General features: G+C 38.6%; 1 pseudogene; it reads right to left on the bottom strand.

Annotated features, from left to right (window-relative positions):
* Window positions 1-933: 933 nt before the first annotated feature.
* Window positions 934-1992, bottom strand: LOC147448850 (uncharacterized; annotated as a pseudogene).
* Between the last annotated feature and the right edge of the window lie 7621 nt (window positions 1993-9613).

Here is a 9613-nt window from a genome sequence, read left to right on the forward strand (position 1 = left end):
TATTTTATTTTCCTTCCCAGCTATATGAACAATAACAAAGTTACACTCTTGAAGTAGTAACATCCACCTTGCCAATCTACCATGCAAACGGGGTTTTTGAATTAAATAGAGAAATGCCTAATGATCCACATGAAAAATAATCCTATTCCCCAACAGATAGTGTCTAAATGTGTTTAGAGCATATACCATCCCTAAAGCTTCCCTTTGAATGACACTGTAATTTCTTTTTACTGATGTCATCAACCTACTAGCATAGCAAATTGGTCTATACCACCCTTGTACTACCTGTTGCATAAGTATTGCTCCTATTGCAATATCAGATGCATCCACAAATACATGAAATGGTAATTTGAAATCAGGAGGTTGAAGAATTGGTGCCACCACCAACATTTTCTTCAAAATATGAAAGGCTTTTTCCTAAGCAGGACCCCAAACATAAGGAGCATATTTATTTGTCAAGTGACTCAATGGTGCACTGATATCAGACAGATACCTTAAATGTCTAGCATGAAACTTCACCTATCCTACAATCCTGCTCAATTGCTTCATATTTTCAGGAATTGGAGCCATTTGAACTGCTTCAATCTTCTTTAGATCAATAGCTAAACCTTCTTCAAAAATTATGTGTCCTAATAGTGTTCCCTTTGTGACAGCAATAACTAACTTGAAAGGATTCAAAGACAACGTGAATTGTCTGCATCTCTCCAAACACTTCCAAACGTGCTCCAAATGCTCTGACTTCTTTTCATACACACTAAAGTCATCCAGAAATACCCTCATAACTGATGTAAGATAGGGATCAAACACCTTGCCTACTATATTTGAAAAAGATGAAGGTCCATTCTTCAACCCAAAAATCACTACTGTATACACAAAGTCTCCCCATTTTGTTATAAAAGCAATCCTATACTGATCCTCTGGTGCCATGCTAAATTAATTATACCCTAGAAACCCATCTAAAAGTCTATACATTTCATTTCCAACAATTGAATCCGGCAATGTATCAGTAAATGGCAATGGAAAAGAATCTGATACAGTGGCTGCATTCAACTTCCAATAATCAACACATACCCTCAATTTCCCATTCTTTTTTGGCACTATCACAATGGGTGATAGCCATGTTGCTTCATGAATAGGTTTAATGGACCCAACCTGTAGTAACTTGTCCAATGCCTCCTTTACTTGATTTGCATAATCTGGATTCATCTTATATCTCTACTGTATAACAAAAAAAGAATTCTCTTTGAGATTGATCTTATTTTGAGCAAACCTAGAATCTATACGCTTCATACCTGAGTAATCCCAAGAAAACACATCCTGAAACTCCATCAAAAATTTCCTCAATGACTTCACAAATTCTCCCTCCAAATTCTTCCCTATCCTGACCATTTGTGGTTCCTCTTCAGTCCCTAGATTCACTTTATGAAGTTCCTCTTCTGATATTCTAGCTGACTTTGACATCTGCTCCTCAAACCTTTGTTATGCTGCCAAAATGGCTTTAGCTCCTTCCATTTAATTTTTTGTTTCCTGCTCCATCAACTAACTTTTTTCCAAAACTGACAATTCACCTTTAGTGATCACTATTCCTGACAACACCTGATCTAATTTCCCTTCTGAGCTGATTGTCGTCAGTCTCAATAATGTCATCACATTGATATCAAATACAAGTTCCATAGAAGGATTTGCTAACAAAAACTCCTCTTCTTCTAAATCTGCCACTTCAACTACCAAACTGATAGCTTGTGCCCACAATGGTCTATTTGAATATTGTAGCTTGACTTCCCTGATCATAGGCAATTTGACCTTCTTCTTACCCTATTTAATTCTCACCTCATTGGATCCCCAATTTTGTTTCAATTTTGCTATTCTAAACCAAGGTCTACCAAGAAGCATAGGATATGAATCATTGTCAAACTCCATCTTTAACACCACAAGATTAAACCTGAATTTTAATGATGTTATCAAAATCTCCCAATCCTTCAATATCCCCATTGGTTGTAATCTTCTCTGATCAGCCATCTTGACCTAAAATGGATCAGGTGCAGCCTATAATACACAGAATTTAGTAAAATATTTACTCTTGATTCCCCATCAAGAAGGACTTCCTAAAATATTCTTCCTACAAACCCAACCTGTATAGTTGGTACTTTAAGATTGACCTCATCTGGTGGATTTCATGAGCTCCAATGTAAGTTGCCTCTAACTCCTCATTAACCTATGCTCCTTGTCCCACATATTTCTGAAACAGGAGTTCTCTAAAATTAGGGACAACTTTCAACAACTGATCTAGTGGTGGTACAAAGATAGGGCAAGGAAATGTATCTATACTAGTGGAGGAATGATTGAAGGATGTGGTCCTCCCTTTTTCTACAATGGATACTATATCTCTCCAAAGCTCATTATGGTGTGCTCTTTGATGGCCTAAAGCTTCTTTTGCAATCTTCCAAAATGAATGATAATGTAATTGACACAAATGAAAGCTAGAGTGATGATGAACAAGGGGATCATCTTGATCCTCTAGTTACAAATGCAATACCTATTACAAGCCCAGAGTTTGAAATGTCAATATGAGAATCTTGGAGAAATCAAAGGGTCCTTTTAAAGGATGACACAATGATGCACAATATGACTGAAGGGACCATTTTGTATGTATTTCCACATGATTATTTCAATTTTCAAGTACTTGATGATGACTTTGTGGGTGTAGGTATTGAAAGGGATAATGCAATCAGTGAGAATATGCCTGAAGTGGGAAGCATCACTTTGCTAGAGTGGCCCATCCAACAGAAGACCATGCTGGATGGGAGCCCACTACAACGCTTTGTTCCTATTGATGGAATGCATACTAGACGTGAGGATGATCCAATGATGACAATGCTTGGAAAAAACTTGATGGTAGTGTTGAGATGCCCCTTTTCTAAGGAAGAGACGATACAGTTTCATCAACAGAACTCAAAAAGTGGAAGAAACACTATTTTCTACTTTTTGTCTATCACAGCTGAGTCAATTCAAAGGGTTTCATGCATTGATTGTTGTGGAAAAAAATACTGTCAGTTTGCAGATCATGATTTGATGACAAAATTACGCCAAGAATTTTGGGGAGAGTCTCAAAAAGCATGCACAAATTATTTATATGATGTTCTTTTCTATATGCTATCAGAAAGATGAGAATATGCAATACCAATTCAAGATAAATGTCTCTACTGTTTGCTGCAGGGCATGGTATGAGCTACATGGAATACCAAAGACATCATTTTATTGCTACAAAAAAAAGTGTGAAAATGGTGTGCGCCAATATGTGCATGGTAACACATGTACATTGAGAAGAGGACTTCAACATACTAGTTTAGCAAGAGCACTATTAAATGAATTTGTGGATAACGACTCTGAGAAGGTGCCACATAGAAGTAGAACACTACTGTTTATCTCAAGAGAGACTCAATTAGTGATTCCATCAATGTACAAACAAGTTGACATTTTAAGCGAAATCAACACAACACTGGACCAAATGGGCTATGAGAAGAATTTATCTCAATCTTCTTTTGGTAGAATTTGAACAAAGAGTCTCCACATGTCACTTTAAAAAAGACAAGTGAGTTCTCTAAGTGCAATGTCTGAAGTTCAATCAAGGCAAGGCTCGAATCTAAACCTTAACTTGAAGAGAAATCTCTTCTCTTGAGAGAAAGATAAGTTCACATGGCACAATAGAAGATTGTAGGAGCTTATATTATGCATGACGCACATATTCAAAAACTCAACCAAAAAAGTATGTTTGTATAATCCATGATAAGATGGATCAAAAGAAGACTGCCATTCCTAGATTATGCATGGTTCCTAAGGGTGTGGATTTAGGATACAATTTGCAGGTGGCTTTGAAAGGTATGTCACTCATGGCCATGGAGAAGGTCATTATGGTCACTTTGTCTTGAATGGTTTGTGGCTAGCTAATCCAGATCTTATAATTGGCTCAATTGATAATTGCTTTGCATAAATTAGAGAGGATAGAAAAGCATCCTCTTGGTGATCTAGCCACAAATGGACTACCAAGGAGTAATATCTCTCTACTACATGCTTTGAAATGAAGGGCTGCTTTAGACTGCCAAAACTTGAGTGATGGAAAAAAGCCCATTGTGCAATACGAGGGAACTTGTTACTACAACTGGATAATTGTGTAGGGGAAAACAAACAATGATACTTATTTGCCTATTTGTCAATGCTTGTTGCAAGGGGTGTTTTCAAAACCATCCAACTAGGATTTTTGATGGTTGGGCATACACATGAGGACCAACCCCATTTTTTCTTGAAAAGGTCGCCAATTTCAAGCAATATTGTGATGGTTATCTTTGTGATGGACAAGAAATACTTGTTGGCCATTCCAAATCACTTCAATTTAGGTTTTTAATGCAAGATGAGACACCAATGATGCAGTATAAGGCACATGTAGGTGTATCAAGTTGGAGTGGAAGTATTCGCCTTTGGAAAACAGACATAGAAGGCAATACAATGTTGCCACATGGAGATCCACCTTTGGTGCCAATGGAAGAATATGTCAAGGCTCATGAAGAAGTGATTTTAGGGTTGAAGAATTATTTTAAGTTTTGGAAAATCTAGGGAATGGTTCAAATGTGCCACGGTATTATAGACCTGTGATAGATTATTGGAGTAAGGTGACTGACGAGCTTGGAAAAGCAACCATATCAGAGGGAGGCTTGTATGAAAAGTTTTGGCCAACAACTCAGGACTCTTGTTACCTACAATCCACTACAATGAGCTTACAACAAGGAGTAGGAATATTCCTAGGCCCTGAAGAGTTGAATGATCATTTTTGTTGTCCTCAACAAGATAGAACAAGGGAAGAGTTCGACCCTATGTCTGATGTGCACCAAGGTGAATTTGTTATGCTAGTTCAAAGTGACATAGAAATCTATATAGTTTGGCTCGAAATGGCTTTATCAGACATTGATAACGGGCCTACATCACCAAACTACAAAACAAATTTGATTCAATATTAGGCACCTTGTGCAAGAAAGAGTGGGATGACGGATACTCAAGCTTACACTAATTGCTGGAAGGGCTTTTGGGCTATCAACTGCAAGGACCCACAAGTGTGGGACATGGTAGATGCAATTGTTTGGTCATGGAGACCCAACAAAGAAGGGCCATTTTCTAGGATTAAGATTCCAAAAAGGCATGCTCTAAAAGCTAAAGCAAGTCTTGCTCATGCACATCAACCATGCTTGAATCAAAATTTGGATATGGCATCAAATTTGGAGTAGATTATGCAGAGATTCTATTGTGACTATAAGAGCCAATTTTGTAAACAAGATCTCTAGCTGTATCAACCTTTCTTTCTTTTATTTAATTAAGAGTGTTTCTTCAACATGCTTTCTTCATCCTCTTGATTTTTGGTGTTTATCAACACCACAATCCAATAAGATTTTCACTCTATCTTATCAACAAGTTTTTTCCTTTTTTCCCACTTTAAGTTGGAAATTCCCAAATTACATGAATTTGGTCAATTTTGAGATTCCCATAATGCAAGATTTTTACCAAAATACCTATTATAATCTTGTTTCATCAGTATAGTTCCTTGATTTGCAATGAAATAAACCAACACTATAACCGGAGGTTCCTTATAAACTTGTTCCATTGTGTTGGGAGTTGACTAAGTGTACCACTTGTCCTCTATTCCTACCATTGCAAAGCTCACTTCATTTTAAACGGTGGGATGGGTACTAGAGCTTGTTCATCCACTTGCCCTTTAGGTAGCATATACTTGACTAGTACATCATTATTTCCTGGCAGTGGTGACTACTAGCCTAATGTGCGTTGTGACAGAGTCCATAGCCATAAGTGGTTTCTAGATGGGTGCCATAGTAAGTGGATATCTATACATGGATTGTCCTTGTTGTCTCATAAGTACATAGTGGACGTTTTCATCATATTTGGGATTATTATAACACTCATTTGTTTCATGGTTTGTCCATTTTTCTTTGATGGCACACCATTTCAATGCTCTGTGTTGTCCCATGGGTTGTCCCTGTTGTGGATCTTGTCCGGTACCTCTCATAGATATTCCTTTCATGTTGGTCATCATGTCATTCATGCGCTTAAGCATGTCCTCCAAAGCATTGGTAGGAGCTGCCATAGTTGGTCTTACTTGTGTTGGAATGGTATGTGTGGTCCGCTCACTCTATGCATCCTTAACAGCTCTTTCCTCATTGAAAATCTAGCAAGTTGATTGCATCCAAGTCGTAGGCTTCCCAAGTCATATGTTTTTTACTATATAAAATGGCATGCAAATCCTTGTTAAGTAGTCCTTCTAGGAACAATGAGACAAGGCTCTCCTCGATTGGAATTTCCAACTCCAAGCATCTATCGATGTATTGCCTCATTCAACTCACACAAGCGCTTATGATTTCTCTTTCTTTTGTTTGAAGCTGTAGATTTGTGCCACACGGTGCTATGCTTGATTCCCATTTTTGAGCAAGAAACAACAAATCTCATAGCCAAAGTTCATATATTGGTTATTGATCTAGGAGGTATGGTCTAGAACCAAGTCAATTTTTTAAAATTCTAAACTCATCCCAAACCCCTCAAATTGCATGTGGAAGTTTGTGATACGTTCAGCTCTTAGAACTTCTATGAAACTCCCAAAATGGTCATACACATCCCCTGATCCGCTGTATTTTTTGACCCATTATTTTTGTAAATCTATTGGTATGACTCTACGATGGCATTCTGCACCCGCTCTCTTGGCTGGTGTTTCTTTCATGAAGCCTTTGAACCAATAGCTTGGTAGGTGTGACTTGTGTGGACCTCTTCTTGTCCTTGTGTCACTCATTTGTCTTCTATTAAAGGTAGTTTTCGCTTTTCTATCCCGATTTCCATCATTGATGTGACTACTGTGGATCATACTTCCTTGTTGATTGGCCATGCTACCATACGCTCTTTTATTTGGCCCCAAGTTTTTTTCTGTTTTAGGTATTGTTCACATAATGAATTCTAAGATTGAGTATCCCTGATATTTTTTCTGTTCAATCTCTTTTGGAGTCATCAGACCAAAGTTATTATTATAACAATCCCTAAAGAGGTGGACGAGAAGTTTTGCTAAACCCTTATCCCTTATCTTGAAAATATACATGATTATCAAGGATGTCAACTGTCTTGGTTTGGCATTAGCTATCCAGACTAAGTCCAGAACATTGTTGTCTCCCAACAATATACTCCAAGCCTTGGGTTGTTGGTGAAGTGCACAAGCGGGAGCATGTGTGAGTGTGTGCAACAATGGATAAGAGAGGAGACCTTGTGTTTGTAGGGGCTAAAAATCACTCTAATATGTGAGTCCCCCTTATTCTATCATGTACATAATGAATAAGTATGGTGGGAGGGCGCTTGGCCTAATCGACTACATGGGATTTACCCGAACAACCTCCCACGTAAAGGCCAATGTGGATGTGAGAGAGAAAAGAAAACTATACAAAACTTGTACAAGGCCATCACAAGTATGACCTCAGGCAATGCAAAGTGGCTCACTGAATCTTTGTGCATCTAGCTCTGATCATAGAGGAAGTATAGAGCCATTAACTACATACTCCTCACCAAAGCCGCAGACATCCTCCTACAAGTATCTCACGGTACGCTACAAAGTGCTCATATGCTCAAGGCCAATGTCAGTCCTGCATGACTGACTGCTCCCATAGAAAATGCACCTATCGCAAATGAAATCTCAAGTCTCGAGATTAGTATCTTATACATGAGACTCCCAAATGTTGATGCAATCCTGGAAATCTCTACCAATCTATCCATATTGATTCAATCAAATCTGGCTCTCATGGAAATCACCTTGACTGTCATAAAATGTAATATCTAACTTTACCAAGTGATTTTGTCATATTAAATTGATCATTTAATATGGGAAGATAAAAGGTGAACAAGAGTTAGGATATAGATATGTGATTTTAAACCTATCTCAACAGGGGACCAAAAGGAGAAATGGTTGCATCTCAATAGGGGTCCAAAAGGAGACGGTCTACCAAAGATCAATGTGCAGTAAGTGCTTCTGGGTTTACCTCAGTAAGGGACCAAGAGGAGAGATGGTTACATATCAATAGGGATCCAAAAGGAGGTAGTCTATCAAAGAGCAACGTGCACCTAATGGATCTTAAACGACCTTAGCGTTAGCTTCATTAAAGACCTCCAAAAGTTAGTGTTAATAAGTCCTTTGACCTTAGGCAAGCTAGGACCTTCAGGTGGAAATCCTACCCAAATATGTGGTGCTTGTTAGCTTGCTAACTAAAGTGCTTTCCTACCCGCATTCCTTCCCTGCTAATGATGATTCCCCCATGTTTATCAATTATCTTGTTACTAGCTTGTGTTTATCAATTATCTTGTTACTAGGTTGTATCAAGCTATGGGCAACCATACTTTGAAAGCCGCAGTTACCCAAACAACTTCATGCTTATGGGATTTCCCTTCCTCTCCAAGAGGAGTGAGAGTTTAGGAGGCTTCTTGATGAGACTTCCAAAAGAAGACTCTCTCCCATAAGAGAGGAGGAATCCAAAGAACGAGAAAGAAGTAAATCCCTAAGTTCCTTTGAAGATGTGTCTTTACAAAGATGGTGGTCTAGACTATTGCCAACTCCTCCCAAGAGGAAACAGTCAACCCTTAGTCCTTCTCCTTGTCATTCCGAAAGGGAAGAGAGGAAAAAAAGGAAGAGAAAGGCAAGAAAGAGGTCACCCTCTTCTCCTTCTTCTTCACCTCCCTCCTATTCCAAGGAAAGCAACAAATATTCTCCTAGAGAATACAAGAAGAGAGGAAATCACAAAACTTACCCTGCATGGCGAAGGTTTGAAAAGCTAAAGAAAGTCAAAGAGGGAGGAAAGAGTTTCTCTTTTCTCACCTATGATGGCACCTTTGGTGACACCAACAAAGTATTAGCCTTCATCCAACAATTTGATGCAGCCTTTGGAGAGGAGGGCTTCATGGAGTCCTACAATCTACAATCTAGAAGTCTACTCGTCAATGGTGCTCCAGCCTTCGTGGCAATGGCGAAGCCCCAAAGAGATGGAAAATTCTACAAGTTTCCATAATAAAGCAATTTCTTGCAAGATATGCAAAGGACAAAGTGCTCATCGAATGACAGAGCTTGAAGCTTCTCTTCAACAAGTCTATCCACAAATATGTAGACAAGTTTTGGGATTTACATCTCAAAGCTATAGTCTTTCAAAGGATAGACTTCGCCAAACAAAAGCAATAATTTTGTGCGGTATTACCTGAAGAAATGGACGAGTATGTCAACTCTCAATGGCCTAGCACTATCACCAAAGTCATGCACCATACTATGGTTGCTTCAAGGATCAATATCCAACAACTAGGGGCAAGAAGAAATTTCAAGCCCATGGAAAACAAGGATCAAAATGAAGCTAAAGGGAAGAGAAATGCTCAAAATTCTTCCCAAGGCAACACCAAAACCAACAACAACAAGGCCAAGGAGAAAGGAGCTTACAGAGGTAAAAATAAGCTCTCTCCCAAAGAATTAGAGGCCTTTCGTAAAGACCATAATGCTTTAAGTGTGGGGAGCAAGGACATGGTTATGGTTCTTGCCCAAAAG

Source organism: Adiantum capillus-veneris, chromosome 10 (genome assembly GCF_014529385.1).
Source record: "Adiantum capillus-veneris isolate H3 chromosome 10, ASM1452938v2, whole genome shotgun sequence".
Taxonomy (NCBI): domain Eukaryota; kingdom Viridiplantae; phylum Streptophyta; class Polypodiopsida; order Polypodiales; family Pteridaceae; genus Adiantum; species Adiantum capillus-veneris.